This window comes from Dasypus novemcinctus, assembly GCF_030445035.2.
Source record: "Dasypus novemcinctus isolate mDasNov1 chromosome 19 unlocalized genomic scaffold, mDasNov1.1.hap2 SUPER_19_unloc_1, whole genome shotgun sequence".
In the NCBI taxonomy this organism is placed as follows: Eukaryota; Metazoa; Chordata; class Mammalia; order Cingulata; family Dasypodidae; genus Dasypus; species Dasypus novemcinctus.
In genome coordinates this window covers 194,365-213,142 of record NW_026688134.1, presented here as the reverse complement: position 1 = coordinate 213,142, position 18,778 = coordinate 194,365, and positions in this window count along the sequence as shown.

Sequence of the window (18,778 nt, the reverse complement as noted above, 5' to 3'; positions counted from 1 at the left end):
TCACCAATTCCATCATGGCCTTTGACAATGTGACTTTCTCCCAGGAATTTTGCCAAAACTCTTGATTTACACCTAGAGACTCCTCTTCTCTCAAGCCTAGTGGCTTGTTTTTTGTTTGTTTGTTTGCTTGCTTGTTTCTTTGTATGTGAGTGTGTGTGAAATACCCTAACATATATCAGAGTTTCTCCCCATGATCACTACTGAAATTTGGGTTTAAATATTTCTGTTTGGTAATGTTTTTGGTCAGATTTTTCTTTTAGGTAGAGAATTTACCAGACCTGGCAGATCTTTTCTCCACCAGCTTTCTCCAGTATAAACTTTCCCATCGGTGTCTTTACCCAGGGAACTTACAGTTCAAGCCATGTTCCTGTATTTACTCTCCCTTGACTTCAGGAGGGTTCTTGGTTTTTCATTAAAGTCTCTTCAGAAAACTTGCCATTTAATGTTTCACTTAATTAATATGATTAAAATTTTAATGTATTGAAGGATAACATTAGATTAAAATCAAGTATTAGAAAAATGACTATATTTATACAAATTTAGCATACTGAGAACAATCATTTCCCACTCATACTAGGGTAAGCATAGAACCATGATTTCACCAAAATTGTCAGAGACTATTTTTCAAAAATTCTTACAATTAAAATGCAGTTTAAGATGGCAAGGCATTCAGAAATGGCCTCCCACTTGAAAATATCACAATGCCCGATTATTTAGATTGAGCCCATTTTGAAAAATACTTCTGAGCTCTCTGGAACTTAGAATAAATCCTCAATGGACTACAGCAGTCACCACTACAAAAATTTCAGCAATGAAAATCAAAAGAGTATTAAACTTATGACTGGAACTAGAATGGAGAGACCACACTGCGTCCAGTTAGCCTTGGAATTGTGCCCAATGCATGGTCCTAGTGGTTTACTGGATGTGAGCCCCACTGAGGAACTGCCTTGCAACTTGGCTAATGGGAGGAGCTGGATATGTAATCCCATGTAATCAAAATGTCACATATCTGCTGCAAAAGGTCTTTGTCTTTAATTGAAAAGAGGGACTTAGACAAATTTAGGTGATGCCCAAGTGAATGAAACATCTAGCTTTTGTTGGTACTTGGTGGGAACTTGATAATTACTATCAAAACCTTCCTGAATAATGTATAACTGTAGCCTCTCCCTCAGATAATCCAAACATTTGAATTATACCATTCTCTCAGAATGAGGATCCCAATGAAAGAAAGAGCATGAAAATCCATCCAAATTGTTGAGTCCATAGCATCTGGCAGAAACCAAGTCAAATCACCTTTAGACATCTTCTGAAGATTCCTAAAGTTAAAAAACATATTGCTCATATTTTACAGTTAGAAAATAGATGAGCAAACCATTTACCCTGAGCAAGATTGAAAGTAGACTTTGAGCAAGCAGCAGAAATTAAGTATGAACTGGAGATACTAGAAATGGATGAAGTTGGAGCAGTTTGATATGGTTATGAATTCCAAGAGTAGATATTGGATTATGTTTGTAATCTGGTCTGTACCTGGGCATGATTAAGTTATGAGTAGGGCTTTGATTCAGCCATGTCATTAGGGCACTGAGTCCCTGCTTCTTGGTGGGTGGGGACTCACAGATCAAAGGCATGGCAAAGGACAGTGTTAATGGTTTATGATGTTAGAGTTTGATGCTGAAGCCTTCAGCAGGGGCCCCAGGACATATACTCACAGAGGAAAGAGAAGCCAGCCCCAGGAAGAGAGGAATGCTGAGCTCAGGAAGAAGCAAGCCCTGGGAAGAAAGGAACCCTGAACCCAGAGAGAAGCAAGGCCCTGGAAGGGAGGAACCCAGGAAGCCTGAACCCTCACAGCCATCCACAGCCATCTTGCTCGAACACATGAAAACAGAATTTGGTGAGGAAAGTAAATTTTGCTTTATGGCCTGGTATCTGTAAGCTCCTACCCCAAATAAATACCCTTTATAAAAACCAACCCGTTTCTGGTATTTTGTACCAGCACCCTTCTGGGTGACTAATACAGAATCAGTATACAAAGTAAGCATGCTTAAAGAGTTTAAAAAGAATTCTCAGCTCTAGGCCTCCTTTATATTTCAGGTACACAGGCTCATAAGCATAGTCATCAGTATCAACGGCTCATGATTGGACCATTCTTCTTTTTTTTTTTTTTTAATATTTAAGTAATGTGTTTATTTATTTATTTTACAAAGGACTTTATTTTTTTTATTCATTTTTAAAAAAATATTACATTAAAAAAATATGAGGTCCCATTCAACCCCACCGCCCCCATCCCCCACTCCCCCCACAGCAACACTCTCTCCCATCATCATGACACATCCCTTGCACCTGGTAAGTACATCTCTGGGCATCGCTGCACCCCATAGTCAATGGTCAACATCATAGCCCACACTCTCCCACATTCCATCCAGTGGGCCCTGGGGGGATCTACAATGTCCCGTAGTTTGGACCATTCTTCTTTGTTGGTCTTTGCCGTTACACTTGGGGATTATTGTTGTTCCATTGGGGAATGTGACAGAGCTCCCCTGGGTAGGAACTCAGCACTCCCTCAGCTGATGTTTGTAATTCTAACTACTATAAAAATACCCAACATATATCAGAACTCTTTTATGTCCCCTCTACACATGCCCTGGAGAACTACCCCCCAGTCACGTGCCCCCCCATCAATAACACCCCACACCAGTGTTCCTCCCCTGCCAGAGCTGAACCTCTCTGTGGTCCAAAACTTCACAACAATGAAGCCTAATATATTGCCAATTTCAATTAATAGCAAAATGAAATATAGTGATGGGTTTAAAGTTTAGAAATAGAATACATAACAAGTTAGAAATGCTACAATAAAGTAAAAATTAACGGTTGTATTAATAAAATGAAAAATATTATAAAGCTTTTTTTCAAACATTTTGATTTTCATCACTCTAATAGCTGTTACCCTGTATGTACAGTGGCAAGGCACTTTCTTTCATTTCTTCCTCAGTGTCTGCATCCTTTTTTTTTTTTCCTAGTTTTTTAATTTTGTCTTCAAAAAAGTTTTAGATCATAGTCATTCACATACACAGTATAGGGGGCTCCCATATAGCCAACATCAAACCCTTTTCCCCTTTCCCCAGCAATGATCTTTTTACATGTTCATGTTATATTTTCTGTAGCTGATGTACAGATTTTGAAACATAGCTATCAAACATGTTTCCATTTTGGTTTCCATTATGGTTTATATTTTAGACTGTACAAATTTCTAAATTTTTAGCTTCCTTATGATTTACATTATGGTTTACATTTTAGCTTATAGACTTTTATACACTTTTGGTGTAAGTTAACATGCCCTATGTCCATCATTGCATGATCTTGTGGAGCACTTCCATTGCTGCCAAGTTGTCCTGCTTCCATCTATTCTGCACCTCTCTCCCCCTCCACTCAGGACCCACAGTGACAATCTTCATTACTTGAGGTAGTAAACTAGGCCTAGAGCTACAGGGTGTCTAAGAATTACCTCCTGAGAGCCTCCCTGTTGTCAAATGTGGCCAAACTCAGCGTATAAATGCATTACCTTCCCCCTAGCATGGGTCATGACTCCCGGGGATGAGCCTCCCTGCCACTGAGGGATTACTACCAATCACTAACTGGTGATGCAACTAGAGAGAGACCTTGGATAAAAGGGTCAACTCAGACCAACAGAATATCTCAGCCTACATGTTGGAACAAGTGTAAAAATTGCTTTTTGACCTTGAATGAAAGGGGGAAATGGCAAAGGCAAAGGAATTCATATGGCTAAGAGTCTTACAAAGAGAGTCAGGAGGTCATCAGAGGGGTCATGCTTAAGCACACTTCAGCAGGACCCCAGAGACAACCAAAGTAGGTACAACCCTAGGTGCTGGTTCTCCTGAAGGCTATGGAAATCCACAGGTATATATGGTCATGGCCGATGGATTTGCAGTTCTGTGCTATGTCAGAGGGCCCTACGTTGGAATTTGTGCTCCTGACTATGATGTAGCTGGACTCAGATGTGACCTTCTTACACATACCTCTTCTGTCACTTTTAGTGAACCTGTGGTTGGTGCTAGGGTTGGTGTATACTCAGGGGATTTGAATCTCTGGACTGCCCATGAGCCAACTGGGCCCTGAACCTCAGCAGAGTTGCCACTCCTAATCTCTGGTTCTTTGGACTTACCAGGTCAGCTACCAGGAAGGTGAAGATGGCCAACCAGGTAACCAAGAGTGCCAACAACTGCAAGCAGAGGAATTGCATCCATCATCCATGTGGAATCTAAGCCTCCTCTTGATCTAGAGGTGGGGTGGATATCACCATCCTAGGGTCCACAGAATGGAGGAATAAAATATGGATTAGAGTGTACTTACTGATATTCTACTGTAAAACTATCGTGACTAGTAATAAAAGAAATCATAGCATTGAGGTGGAGAAAGTGGCCACAGTAGTTGCTGAGGGCAGGGCGAGGGAAGAAGAGATGTGGTGTGGGGGCATTTTTGGGACTTTGAGTTGTCCTAAATGATATTGCAGGGTCAAGTGCTGGACTTCATGTATCCTGCCATAACCCAGTGAACATACTAGGGGAGAGTGTGAACGACAGGGTAAACTATTATCTATATAGTGCAGCAGTGCTCCACCATGTATTCACCAAGTGCGATGACTGTGTCACAATGATGGAGGAGGTTGTTGGTGTGGGAGGAGTGGCGTGGGGGGGTTGAGGGGATCCGGAAACCTCATTTTTTTTTTGAAGATTTATTTATTTTTTTATTTCTCTCCTCTTCCCCCCCCACCCCGGTTGTTCTCTGTGTCTATTTGCTGCGTCGTCTTTGTCCTCTTCTGTTGTTGTCAATGGCATGGGAATGTGTGTCTCTTTTGTTGAGTCATCTTGTCCCATCAGCTCTCCCTGTGTGCCGCACCATTGCTGGGCAGGCCTCATTTTCTTTCCCGCTGGGCGGCTGTCCTTACGTGGTGCACTGCTTAGCGAGGAGCTCCCCTATGTGGGGGACAACCCTGCAAGGCAGGGCACTCATTGCCTGCATCAGCACTGCACGTGGGCCAGCTCCACATGGGTCAAGGAGGCCTGGGGTTTGAACTGTGGTCCTCCCATGTGGTAGACAGACACCCTAACCACTGGGCCAAGTCTGCCGCACTGATTTTTTTTTTTAAAGATTTATTTATTTATTTAATTTCCCCCCCTCCCCTGGTTGTCTGTTCTTGGTGTCTATTTGCTGCGTCTTGTTTCTTTGTCCGATATTTTTTAATGTAACTTTTTTTGTGAGGTATATAGCTTCAAAACCATACAATTTAAAAAATGATGGAGTGGGGGAGGTGAGGAGTGGGGTATATGGGAACCTCATATTTTTATATCTTTTTAAATATAACATTCTTTGTGATCTATTAACTTTAAGAAGTGTAAAAAAATTAAAAGAATTCTCAGCTTTCAGAAGCAAAATGAGTTCAAAACTTTATTTCTATTCACATCATAGTGGAACCAAAACATAAGAAAGTGAAAGAGAAGACCGAAGCATTGCCAAAATTTAAATTGAGATGTATGATTTCTTTCAAAAGCTAACAATAAGGAAATTTTCAATTAAAATTGTTTAACAAACAACTATCTTTCAAAGATGAATGATTGAATTCTGGAAAATTGGTAGAAATGGTGGCATACTTTAAGAATTTCCTCATAAAATAGAAATTAACAGGAACAGGAAGCAATAACAGTAAAAAGCATATGATGGAAGCGGACCTGGTCCAATGGATTGGGCCTCTGGCTATCACATGGGAGATCCACGGTTCAAACCCTGGGCCTCCTTGACCTGTGTGGGCTGGCCCATGCACAGTGCTGATGCACGCAAGGAGTGCCACCCTCTGCAAGGTGTCTACCGCCTAGAGGAGCCCCATGCACAAGGAGTGTGCCCTGTAAGGAGAGCCACCCAGCATGAAAGAAAGTGCAGCCTGCCCATGAATGGCACTGCACACACGAATAGCTGACACAATACGATGACGCAACCAAAAGAAACAGAGATTCCCGGTGCCGCTGAAAAGGATAGAAGAGGTCACAGAAGAATACACAGCGAATGGACACAGAGAGCAGACAACTGGAGGGAGGGGAAAAGGCAGAGAAATTTTTTTTTTAAGATTTATTTATTTATTTAATCCCCCCCCTCCGGTTGTCTCTTCTCTGTGTCTATTTGCTGCGTCTTGTTTCTTTGTCCACTTCTGTTGTCATCAGCGGCACGAGAAGTGTGGGCGGTGCCATTCCTGGGCAGGGAGAAACAAACCCTGGGAAGAAAGGAACCCAGGAAAGCCTGAACCTTTGCAGACGTCAGCAGACATCTTGCTCTAACATAGGGCAATAGACGTTGATGATGGAAGTCATTTAGTCTTTATGGCCTAGTAACTGTTGTGGCCAAAGAAATACCCTGTATAAAAGCCAGCAGATTTCTGGTATTGTGCATCAGCACCCCTTTGACTGTCTAATGCATGGGCCAACCTAGTCATAGTGCAATGTGGGTAAAAATGTAAAAGTTGGATGGAAAGGAAGATAGCACTAGTAGAGACAGAGAAATTACCCAACATGAGGACAATGGATTGTATCTATGCAGCAAATCTAGCAATCAAACCAACGAAGTATTAAAAAGGTGTCATTCATTTGTGATTGGGACAAAAAGCCAAACTTATGGGACAAATGGTTCCATATATATACATATATATATATACACATATCATATATATATATGGGAAATTGTCAAGGAGTAATTGCCATTTAGCCAAAGTAGGTTTGTTATTGAACTTGACTAATAAAGGAAAGAAATGTCCACACAATAGCAGAAAGAGCAACTCTCTTATCAGAGGAGAATCACAAATCCATCCCTCACTTTTCTTTTTTTTTAAGATTTATTTTTTATTTATCTCCCCCCCCACACACACTTGGTTGTCTGCTCTCTGTGTTCATTTGTTGTGTGTTCTCCTATGTCTGCTTGCATTCTCATCAGCAGCACTGGGAATATGTGTCTCTTTTTGTTACATCATCTTGCTGCATCAGATCTCTATGTATGCGGCACCACGCTTGGTCAGGCTGCACTTTTTCACGCTGGGTGGTTCTCCTTACAGGGTGCCCTTCTTGAGCGTGGGGTGCCCCTATGCAGGGGACACCCTTGTGTGGCATGGCACTCCTTGTGCACATCAATTCTGTGTGTGGGCCAGCTCCACATGGGTCAGGAGGCCCTGGGTTTGAACACTGGACCTCCCATGTGGTAGCAGATGCTCTATTAGTTAAGCCTCATCCACTTCCCCATCCCTCACTCTTAATCAAGAAGTATGTAGACTTAGGTTTAAAAATTTTTGAGTCAAGTGCATTCTAATAATAATATTCTCAATCAAGTTATCATTCAAGTGTGAATGATGAGCAGACAATTATGTATTATATTAACTGAAACCTACAACACATGTGTTCCCAACTTCAAACAAAAAAGTACAGGAATGAGAAATTTAGCTAATGAAGTATTTCATCAAGGCAAACTCTTTAGAAATAGAAAAGCTATAGGGGGAACAGGGAAAGGTTAAGGAAGATTCTATATTTTACAAAGGTTATTTTTTGTGAAATCCATCTGTAAATGTAGTTACACCAATCAAATTACCAGCAAGAATGTGTGTGTTTGCGTCTATATAATTAGAGCAGCATTATTCATAATAACCAAGAACTGGAAACACCCAAATGTCCATCTCTTTCAGGGCTTTAGCTGATAGTGCCTTCTCCTTTCTGTCACATGGCAGGATCAAAAGTGAAAAGTTGTCTCCTCTATGTCTGTCTTCTTGAGTGAGTGGTTCCACAAGTGATTGGGGGCTCAACATGAGACATGACCACTGACATTGCAAATCAAGAATATTGCAGGAACAGATGTTGGACATTATATATGCTGCCATAGCCCACTGAATGTCCTGGAGGAGAGTGTAAACTACAATGTAAACTCTAATCCATGTGGTGCAGCAGTGCTCCAAAATGTATTCACTGACTGCAATGCAAGTCCCTGCAGTGGACTTAAAGGGCTCACACCATCCTCTTGGGCAGAGACTGACCCTCCAAACAGAGCCCCGGTGGTGGCCAAGAACACTCGTGGACAGGTGGTTTAGGGGGTGGGTCAGGTGGGAAGCCAGTGCTAGAAGGGACTAAGGAAAACTGATGGCACATGTACAGGATCAGGACCCCCAAGCCCCTGGATGCATCCTGGGAGCAGGGGGGACCCTGCCTGGGACCTAGGCATGGGGCTGGGAGCCCGGATATCCCCACCTACAGCCTATGTTTCAGGGGCTCCCAGGATGGCCGCCGGGACACTCACCTCCCGCCCCGCCTGCTCATCAGCCCAAGGCCTCACCCCAGGTCAGTGAGTTCCCGCCATCCCCTGAGGAGCTGAAGACCAAGTCCTCGCTGGTATGTCTCATGAGTGCCTCCTACCCAGGCAGCGTGGACGTGAAGTGGAAGAAAGACGGTCATGACTACACCGAGGGTGTCAGACCACCAAGCCCTCCAAACAGATGAACAAGTAGCCACCAGCAGCTACCTGACGCTGACGCCTGCCCAGTGGAAGGATGCAGATCAGTACAGCTGCCAGGTCACGCACGAGGGGAGCACTGTGGAGAACAGCATTGCCCCTGCACAGAGTTCTTAGCTCCCTGACCTCAGGCCCCAGCCCTTAGGGGAGCCTGGAGTGCAGGCCCCTGGGGAGGGTCTTCCCTCATCCCAGACAGCCCTTCCCCACCTCTCTGCTCTGTCCCTCAGGCCCCTTCCCGGGATCGGTTCCAATGCATGATTTCCCTACCTCTCCCCTATTTGCACTTCTCCTCAATAAAGGGCACACCATTTATCATCCAACTCTGTCTAAAGCACATTGTGTGTCTGCTCATGTCTCTGGGGAGTGGATCACCAGCAAGGGTCAAGGGCATTCTGGAATAGGGATCCCATCTCCCCAGTGTCCCACCCTCCCAACACCCGGGAATCTGGGTGAATTCTGTGTGCTAGTCAAACCGCCATCGGCGCAGGACCAGATGTCATGGGGCTGCCCTGAGGGAGAGGGGCCCAAAGAGATGATAGGGCACCCTGGAGAGTGAATGGGGGGATGAGGAGCTCCCAGTGCCCAGTGGGGCTAGAGACAGGCCAAGGGAGTGAGAGCCCAGTGGAGCCAAGGCCACAGTCACAGCACAAAATCAGGGTCACCTCCAGGGTCCAGGCAAGGGACAAAAGCATTTCCCAGGAATTGCCAGTGGTTGCACAGGCACCAAGGAGTGTGGAAAGCTTTGTGAAATCCAATGGCCTTGTGCTTCATAAGATTCCTGGGTTGAGTAAAGTCAGTGACATGTCCTGCATTAGATAAATGGCTTCATGTTGGGTCACTTAGTTTCCTGAAATCATTTGATCATTCTTAGCACCTTAGAAATCCCAACATCCTTGGTAGGCATGGGTATTCCATGGACACTAATTTGGGAGGCTGAGGGCCCCAGGGTAGTTGCCCTGGGTTCACATGGACATGGGGAGCAGTCAAGGACAAGGAGATCCTGGTGGGGGTAAGGATCCTTAAGGGTCTCAATACTGAAGTCAAGCTCAAGGATAGAGTTGAGGACACCTTTATGAACAGAGTTTTGAGAATATCATGCACTGTCAGGACAGACACAGGTTACATTATGGCAAGTGGGGAAGAGCATCTTCCCAGGTGATGGCATTTAAATTTGTCCCTGGAAAGGTGGATAAGAGGTCAAATCAGAACAAGGTTCAGGGTTAAGTCAGAGGTAATCAGGCTGGAGTAAGGGTAGCCTGTGGGCCGTGGGCCAGTTCGGGGTCCACCGTCTCAGCTCCCCAGACCTGCTTAGCCAAATGTGTGGACCTCACCCCTCCCCCAACTATCAGCTGTGACTCCTGCCACATCCCCCACCCTGTGGTTGCTCACACCCTGATATCACCCACCCAGTCAGCTCCCAGGGTCCCACCCTGCAGGGACTGTCACTTGCAGAGATGCATTCCCACCAACCCCATGTATGTCAGTCCCCATCACTGCACAGGTGAGACACCCTGTTATTGGTTCATGATGTGCCCTTCCTTTCCTGACCCACCTGGAACCTGGTCCTGAACTCACTGTCTTTGTTTTCCTTTCAGGGTCCAGGCTCAGTCTGCCCTGATTCAGCCTTCCTCTGTGTCTGGGGCTCTGGGACAGATGGTCGCCCTCTCCTGTGCTGGAAGGAGCCGCAACATCAGGGGTTATAATGATGTATCCTGATACCAACAGCACACAGGCACGGCCACCAAACTCCTCATTTATGACACCAATAAATGACCCTCAGGGATCCCTGCTCATGTCTCTGGCTCCAAGTCTGGCAACACGGCCTCCCTAAGCATCTCTGGGTTCCAGCCTGAGGATGAGGAGGACTTTTATTGTTGCTCATACGTGGGCAACGGCATTTCCCATAGTGATACAAGTTCATGGTGAAGTGAGACCAAAACCTGCCTGAGCTCACTCAGGGCACTTCCTGGTGACTTCAGTCTCTCATTTGTTTTCTTAGGAACTGTACATTCTTTACTGACATTGATCATTTTTTAACATATGCAAATGTGCTTCATCATCCTCTTTTTCTCCCTGCCTTCTTTGTTTCTCACTTTGTATTTATTTATACCTCAATCCATATACATGTGTCATTTTTTAATCAACTTGCATCTACATGGTACACATCACTATCTTTACCCTACAATACTTGTATTTTTTGCTAATTCACATAGGTAAAGTTGCCTTTATTTAAAAAAAAATCCCTTTTCTTATATGTCCAACTGGGTAGAGTTATTAAATTCATAAGTAGACAATGACTAATTTCAGAATACTTTCAACACTCCCCAAGATGACGCCATATTCATTTCAATAGCCCTCAATCAGGATCTGGCAGTCTAAAATATCCCTTCACTCTCTGTAATGACAAGAATTTTCTGAACATTTCTTTAAATTTTACTTCACTATATGACCCACTGTATTTCTTTTATTTTCCATAATTTAATATTTTAAGATTTGTCCATGTTATAGCATGTAGGAATTGTTCATTCCCTTTATGGTCCAATAACATCCCATTTTATGGAATATCACATTCAGTTATCCATTTATCAATTGATGGACTCTCATTATTTTTCTATGCCTTCTTCCTCAACCATGAGATTGAGGAATCCTTTCTGAAGGTTTTTTGAAACCATATCACTTCCATCACTGCCCATGAAAAAGAAAACACGACAAAATTTTCCCTCTAGGTCTTTCTTTAAGAGAGACAAAGGCTGCTCTCCTGTGACATTCTTTGGGCTTCCCAAGAAACCCCATGTTGAAGGGCATCTCCCTTCCTTTCCACCTGCTGTCTGGACATGCCCTGGATGGGTGGGAAGGGGCAGGGATAGAGGTCCTGGGCCTGAGTCTCAGCGTGATTAGATCAGTGGGGGACAGCTTTGTCCTGCCCTTGGCTCTGTCCTTCTATTTTCCTAATTAGTCAGCCTGGATTCTAGTGACTTTGTTCCCACCTCCTCCAAGACCTCAGAGTTAGCTCTTTCACCTTTTTCTGGTTGTTTCTCATGGGAACATTCTCAAATTCTGCATTTGGTCTCTGCCTGTGTCCTATGTGATTAAAGAAAGAAGGAAAATTCAGGTTCAGTTTGCCATGTAAGTATTTTTTCTATTATTTTGAAATTTATCATATCTAAAGAAGAATGCATGAAATGAATATGTACAGTTTATTAAACAATTTTCATAAATAGAAACACATTCACCCATTCCTACATGTACCACTGCTCCAAGCATGTCCATCTGTCCCTCTCCCCAAGGAAACAGTACCCTGAACATGTTAAGGAACATTCCATTACTTTTCCATGTGGGTGGTAAACCTTTTTTCCTCAGAGTCATGGGGCTGTGATGGGTCTTTGCCCAGCCAAGGGTACCATGGGTTTCTGCCAAATCCTCCTCACACAGGTGGTGTGATCTCTTGGAAGGTTTTTCATCCAGCTCATGATTCTCTCTCCTCATTCTCAGTAAGTTCAATGAAGTAGAACGACTAAATCAATACTAAGTGTAAATATCTGTTTTTCATTGTTCCATTGTAAAAGTTTGTCTCCCTTAATTCTTCTCCTTTGAATTTTTTGGTGAAATTAGAATTTAATTTGAAACATGACATCACCCCTTGGAGACTCCCACCAATAGACAAAGATGGTGGAGAAATAAAGGCCGGAGGTGAATGTGAATTTTGGTTCTTCTAAGATATACTGAAAAGAAGGGGAATTTTGAGCTCAGACATGGGGAATCACCTGGAAAACTTTCTAGGGTGGCACCAAGAGCCACACACCCATCCCCTGTCTCTAAAACCAGGCCCTCTCCTCAATGTGCTGATGACTGAAGAGTTAGCCTGCCCTCCCACTTCATTATTGAGATTTACATTTGGATGATGTGCTTCTTGAAAGGAAACATCTAAGAAAGTTAATAAGAAAATGTCAGGGAGGTCTAGCAAAATTAATGATGCCCACATACTATGTATAGAGAAAGCACACAAGCACCACATCTGTATAACAAGCCTTTCTCTTCATCAACCCTAGTCCTGAAGGTGAACATTTACTTAAGTGACCTAAGAACCCTTCTCATCCTGGTTTATAGAACACAGTTCTTAAGGACTTAAAGAAATAGACCTGTGGGGTCTGTGGTGATGCTGAGAGATCTTCCCTAAGGAGTTGTCATCCCCCTAATTCTATATCCATCCCCTTATTCATATTAGAGTCAAGTTCAATCAATGACCCCACATCCCTATGTATTATTTTGATGACTCATCTTTCTCTAGGAGCCTCTTGAAAACAAGAAGTCAAGAGACTTTTCCTCTTGAAGGTGAAGAGCTCAGAGCACAGGGTCTCAGGGTGTGCAGAGGTCACTGGTGCAGAGGACAGACCCAGCAATGTCTTCTGTGTAGACAAGGACGCTGGCAGGAGGAGAGCCCCCATACATGGTATGGAGGCCAAAGAGATGCCAGCTGCTTTCTAGTGTGCTAGGACTGGAATAGGGAATGAGGTGAGGGTTAGGTCAAATGTCATTCATAGAGGTTGGTCTTTCCAGGAGTTTGGGAAAATGAGAGAGGAGCATCTAAGGAAAACTAAAACTAAGAATTTCTATTGGGTCCTGTTAGATATGAGATGCTATATTCGATGAAAATAAAATGCAATAAAACCCTACTCACATACCATGATAAATATGTGTAATGTGAATTTCTTGTACACATTCAATAAGTCTATGGAAATACCCCTGATGGGCTTTATACCCTAGGATATGGTGGATTGAAACATGAGCAAAATACTGTAATATATTTCTTGGTGATTGCTGTCTAATTCATATTCGCAAAAACCCTTTGGGTGCCTAAGCATGTCGGGTATTTTCACATTAAAGTGGAGAGTCTCAGAGAGCATCAAGAGCTGGTGGTAACAGGAAGTGCCCTGGAGGGAAACTCCCTTATGCTCCGAGAGGCAGCTGTGGGCACAGACCAGGAACATGGCAGGGAGCCACTCTCTGGCCATTGGAGTCACTCCCATAGAAGTTAGACTCATTTATCTCTACACCTGGCTCTCTGCCCCTTTTATCTGAACCTGTAATTAACACTACACTTGTTAAAGATATGTCCCAGAGACTTAAATTTTTGGTCTGTTATGTGCCAGTTGAATCCTGAATCTCAGCAGAGTTGCAAAAGCTACTCTCCAGTTCATTGGACTCACCCAGATCAATCAACAAGGAGATGATGATGGACATAGCCCATCCCAAGGAACAGAGCGTGCCCGCAACTGCAAGCAAGATAGTTCCGTATATCTGACCCATGGGAACTAAGCCTCCTTTCAATCAGAAACAGACTGGGCGTCACCATCCCCAAATTCTCAAGATTGGAGAACAGACAATGGACTAAAATAAACTTATTATTATTCTATTGAAGAATTATTGTTCCAGCAATGGAAGAACTTGTATCACTGATATAAAGGCAGGGGCCATAAAGGTCCTGAGGGCAGTGAGAGGGAAGAATAAGTGTAATGTGGGGGCATTTTCAGAACATTGGAATTTTCCTGAATGACATTGCAGTGATGGATACATGCCATTATACACTTTGACAAAACTTATAAAATGGTGCAGGGCAGTGTGTAAGCTATAATGTAAACTATATTCCATGGTTAGTAGAAATGCTACAATATGTGTTCATCAATTGTAATAAAGATACCACACTAATAAAAGATGTTGTTAATGTGGGAAAGGAAGAGGGGGAGCAGGTGTGGCATATGGAAATCCCCATATGTTTTGATGTAACAATTATGTAATCTAAAGCTCCTTTTAAAAAAAGACAAATATTTTAAAAAATTAAATATAAACCTAAAAATGTAAAGACTATGCGACAACATCTGATGAGATGAAGGAGTCATTCTGAGATATTTTCAGCTGTTCCTGGGCACTCACCATCACCTTGACGACCATCAACAGGAATCATTTCCACCGCCTTCCAAAGCTGACACTTCCTGGAATCTTCTAACCAAGATGTAGCTTCTGTTAGTAAGCAGGAGTGAGTCTCAGTTATAGAGATCGGCCAAACTGGGTTGCCTTCTGAAGCACAATGCCATAAGGAACTTTGGGAAGCAGCTCTCAACTGTACAGTTCTGCTTCAAAGGTTCAATCCTGTGATCTATGTATCTTTTAGAAATAAAAAAATATATATTAAAAAATAGGTTCAACCTCTTGATTATAGAGAAGTGATGATTTCAGGTGGGAGATATTCCTCTTCTTGGCTCCAAGTTCACAGGCATCACACACCACACACGTCGATGAATCACAAAGAACAGAGAGTTATGGCTGACTTCCCAGTTTGTATAGTCTGAGCCACAGTCAGAATTTACATCCTTATGCCTAATCTATTTCTCCATATATTCAGATATATATTGTTTGCTTAATAAATATTCTTGAATGCCTGCTCTATTCTAGGTACTTGGGATATGTTAGTGAATGAATGACATAAAAAATTGTTCTATTCATAGGGATTATGTCCTATCAAGACACACAATAAACATGAACAATTAGTAATGTTTTTAAGAATTGTTTCTTATATTAATTTAAAAATAATTATTAATAATTACCTTCAACATCTCTTAGAAGGGGAAGATGGCTGGTGGAACACTGTGCAAGAACTGTAGTGGGGAAAGCACTACAGGGGATTCAACACTAGTAGAAAGTGGCACTTTTAAGAAGGGTGTTCAGGATGGACTTCAATGCAAAGAAGCATTGCTGTGAATTCTTCTACTTATTATTATTATTTTTTACTTTCAAAGATGCTTTAGATTGCATAAATGATTGTATCTGTCAGCCAAAGGGATGCTGATGCAAAATACCAGAATCAGTTGGTTTTTATAAAGGATATTTATTTGGGTAGTAGCTTATAGTTACAAGTCCCCAAAGAGTCCAACTGAAAGCTACTTCCTCACCAGAGTCTTCTGTCACATGTTGGAGCAAGATGGCTTCCAACATCTGGGAGGGTCCAGCCATCCTCTTGCCCTTAAGGCTTCCTGGTCCCAGCTTATTCCAATATCAGCTGTAGCTTGGGCCAAGTCTCCCCACTCCCAGGGGTTGTTTCTCTCCAGGCTCAGCTGCTCTGGTCTCTCTACAAGGTCAGCTGTAGATTATCAGGCTCTCTCTCTCGCTGGGGCCTCTGCCCTGTCCATGGAGCCATCTCTATTCCTCTGTGTTCTTCTCCTGTGAGTTTATTTCCTGGGGCTCCAGCTCAAACTCAAACTCCCTCTTCTGCTGTGGCACAATCAAAGCCCTAATCATAATTTAATAAGAGTGAAATCTCTAAAGTTAATACAATCTAATACACCCAGAGGAACAGACCAGTTTGCAAACATAATCCAATATCTGTTTTTGGAATTCATAAGTAATTCCAAACTGCTTCACTGATACACCGAAAATATAGGTGGATTTCCATATAAGCCAGGCACTCACCCTCCCTCACTGTTCCCCAGTAACATCTTTCATTAGTGTGGTGTAGTCCGTAGAATTGGTGAGCTCCTATTGAAGCTTTGCTACTAACCATGGTCAGCAGTTTACATTATAGCTTATGCTTTGCAGCACACATTTTTATAGGTTTTTACAAAATGTATAATGGTCTCTATCTATCATCGAAATGTCCTTCCCAAAATTGCCTCACATTACATCTACTCTTCCCTATCCCTCCCCTCAGAACCTCTGGTGACCACTGCTTTTACAACATTGTTACAAGATCATCCATTGCTAGAAAATTAGCCTGTCTACTTTGCCCATAGTTGCATTTCCCTCCTATGTTTGTTCACTCTTCAATATTAAGGCTTTTAGGATGGTTATGCTCTCTGTGTTTCTGACTAAGAGGGGGACTTGGATACCATGGGGTAGATGGATGGAAATGTCATGCTTGCAATTGTACTTGCACTCTGTTTTGGGAATAAGAATTTTCCGTCATCATCATTTTGCTAGTTGTCCTAGGTGAGTCAGATGAACCGGAGAGTAAGTGTTGAAACACAGCTGAGGTTCAGGGTTCAGCTGCCATATGAACAACTGAAGATTGAAGTCTATGGTAAACATATTTAATGAGAATAGTTCTAAATAAAGGTTCAAATAAAATAGCAGAAGGGGCATATATAGGGAACTTATAAATGAATTTAACTCTATTTCATTGGGAAATATATATTTCAAGGTAAGGTCCACCGAATTCCTGAGATTGTCTGGCCTGCCTAGAGTGTCTAGATGTCTCTAGAGTCCTAAGGAGGACCCCGAATTAAGACAGGGTTTACTGTGGCAGTCAATGTGATCCTCTTTCAACACTCATGAGGGTAACCTCTGAAATGACCTTCCAATTCACTTTGAAATCTCTTAACCAAAAACACTCATTTTTATTTAATATTTCTCCCTTTTGGTTAAGTTCTTTTTCCAAATTCATGCAATTGAGTCTTAATGGAAAGATCCAAGGAAGAGGACAGTCATGAGGTGGGAAGGAAATCCCAGGTTTAAATCTAGAACGTGGGGGAGGGAGTAGTATAGGTGTGGTAGGGGTGGGCAAGGAGAGAGTGAGAGGCCTCCTTGTAGTCATGTTATGATCTAGTACCAGGGGAAATGGCTTAGGATGGAAGTGCTGCTATATAAAAAATGTAGGGGCAATTAGGAATTAAGTGCAGACCACTCTGTGATTAATCAGAGCAGCTGATATTGCCCTCTCACAACCTTGGGAGTGGTCACAGGCAGGTTTTAGTTCTCTCCAGTTCAGGAACTGTTGAGCTTAGGAAAATTGGTCTCTCCACATTGCTTCTTTTAAACCATGAGTCAGAATCAGGAAGGACCAAAGAATAAATACCTTTGGCTATGCAGGCCATAATAACTTTGCACTACTTTTAACTCTACAGGGTGTAGCAGGTAGAAAGGATCCACAGACAATAAAATAAATCAGTGTTCATGACTGCAATCTAATAAAACTTTGTGTGTAGACACTTTCAACCAAAAAGTGATAAACTGCATCTGGCAATAATTCTTCCCTTTTCTTTTCCTTACCCCCTTGTGTTAGTTAGCCCAAGAGGTGCTGATGGAAAGTACCAGAAATCTGTTGGCTTTTATAAAGTATACTTATTTGGGGTAAAAGCTTACAGTAAGAAGGCCCTGAAGAGTACAACCGCAGGCTCCTTTCTCATCAAGGTTAGCTACCACATGTTGAGTCAAGATGGTGGGTGATCTCTGCCCGGCTTCTCCTTCCCTCTTCCCCTTGAGGCTTCATGGGGCCAGATTCTTCTGCTCTCAGCCATGGGCTGGCATAGGGCTTGACACTCTGGGCTTTTATATCAGTCTGGCATAGGGCTTGTTTCTTTCCAGGCTTTCTCATCTACTCATCTCTCTACTGCAAAGTATCAGATGAATGGCTCACCTCTCTCGGGGACCCCAAAATCAAACATGACAGAGCGCTCTGTTCTTCTTTGTGTCTTTATGAATGGGTATCTGTTTCTATCAGCCCACCAAGGGGACTGGACTCAACTCTGAGTCTCTACTCACGTGTTCTGACCAGTCAGCAGATGGTGCTGTTCAGCCCAAGTTTCAATGGAGGTGCTTCAGTCTAGGTTTTCTATTAATCTATTAATCTATTAATAGATTAATAGAATTGATTAATACTACTAAGGGTCTACTCACATGGTTGACTCAAAGCCCAAATCCTAACCAGTAATTTAATCGAAACATATCAGCCAAATCTAATGCAGTCAAAGTGTATCACACTTAGAGGAATAGATCAGTTCACAAATATAATCTTTTTTTTGGATTAATAATTAATCTCACACTGCCACACCCCTGCTCCAGCACTGTCTGATCTGATATGTGGACACCTCTGTCCACCCACAGTAGCTCCCTGGTAAACTGGAGATAAGATGTTAGGGCTCATGCAGGATAAAGAGCTGGGAGACTTCCTCCCCTGGCCCCAACCCTAATGAACTCTGGGCCTGGAGTAAGGCCCCATCCACTTTCTGCCCTTTGAGTAGATGAAGTATGTTGGCAATCGCATTGGACCTCATCCCCAAATTTAATCAGGTGCAGGAATGTGATTGGAGCCCCATGGATCTGTCATAGACGGGATTATTTGAGCTATAAAAGGGTTGAATCTTCAGTTCTGGCCTCAGAACATCTTCGAGAGAGAAGGGGAGAGCTGTGCAGACCCAGAATTATCTCAGGGGGACTCTTGAGAAATTTCTTTGTGGCT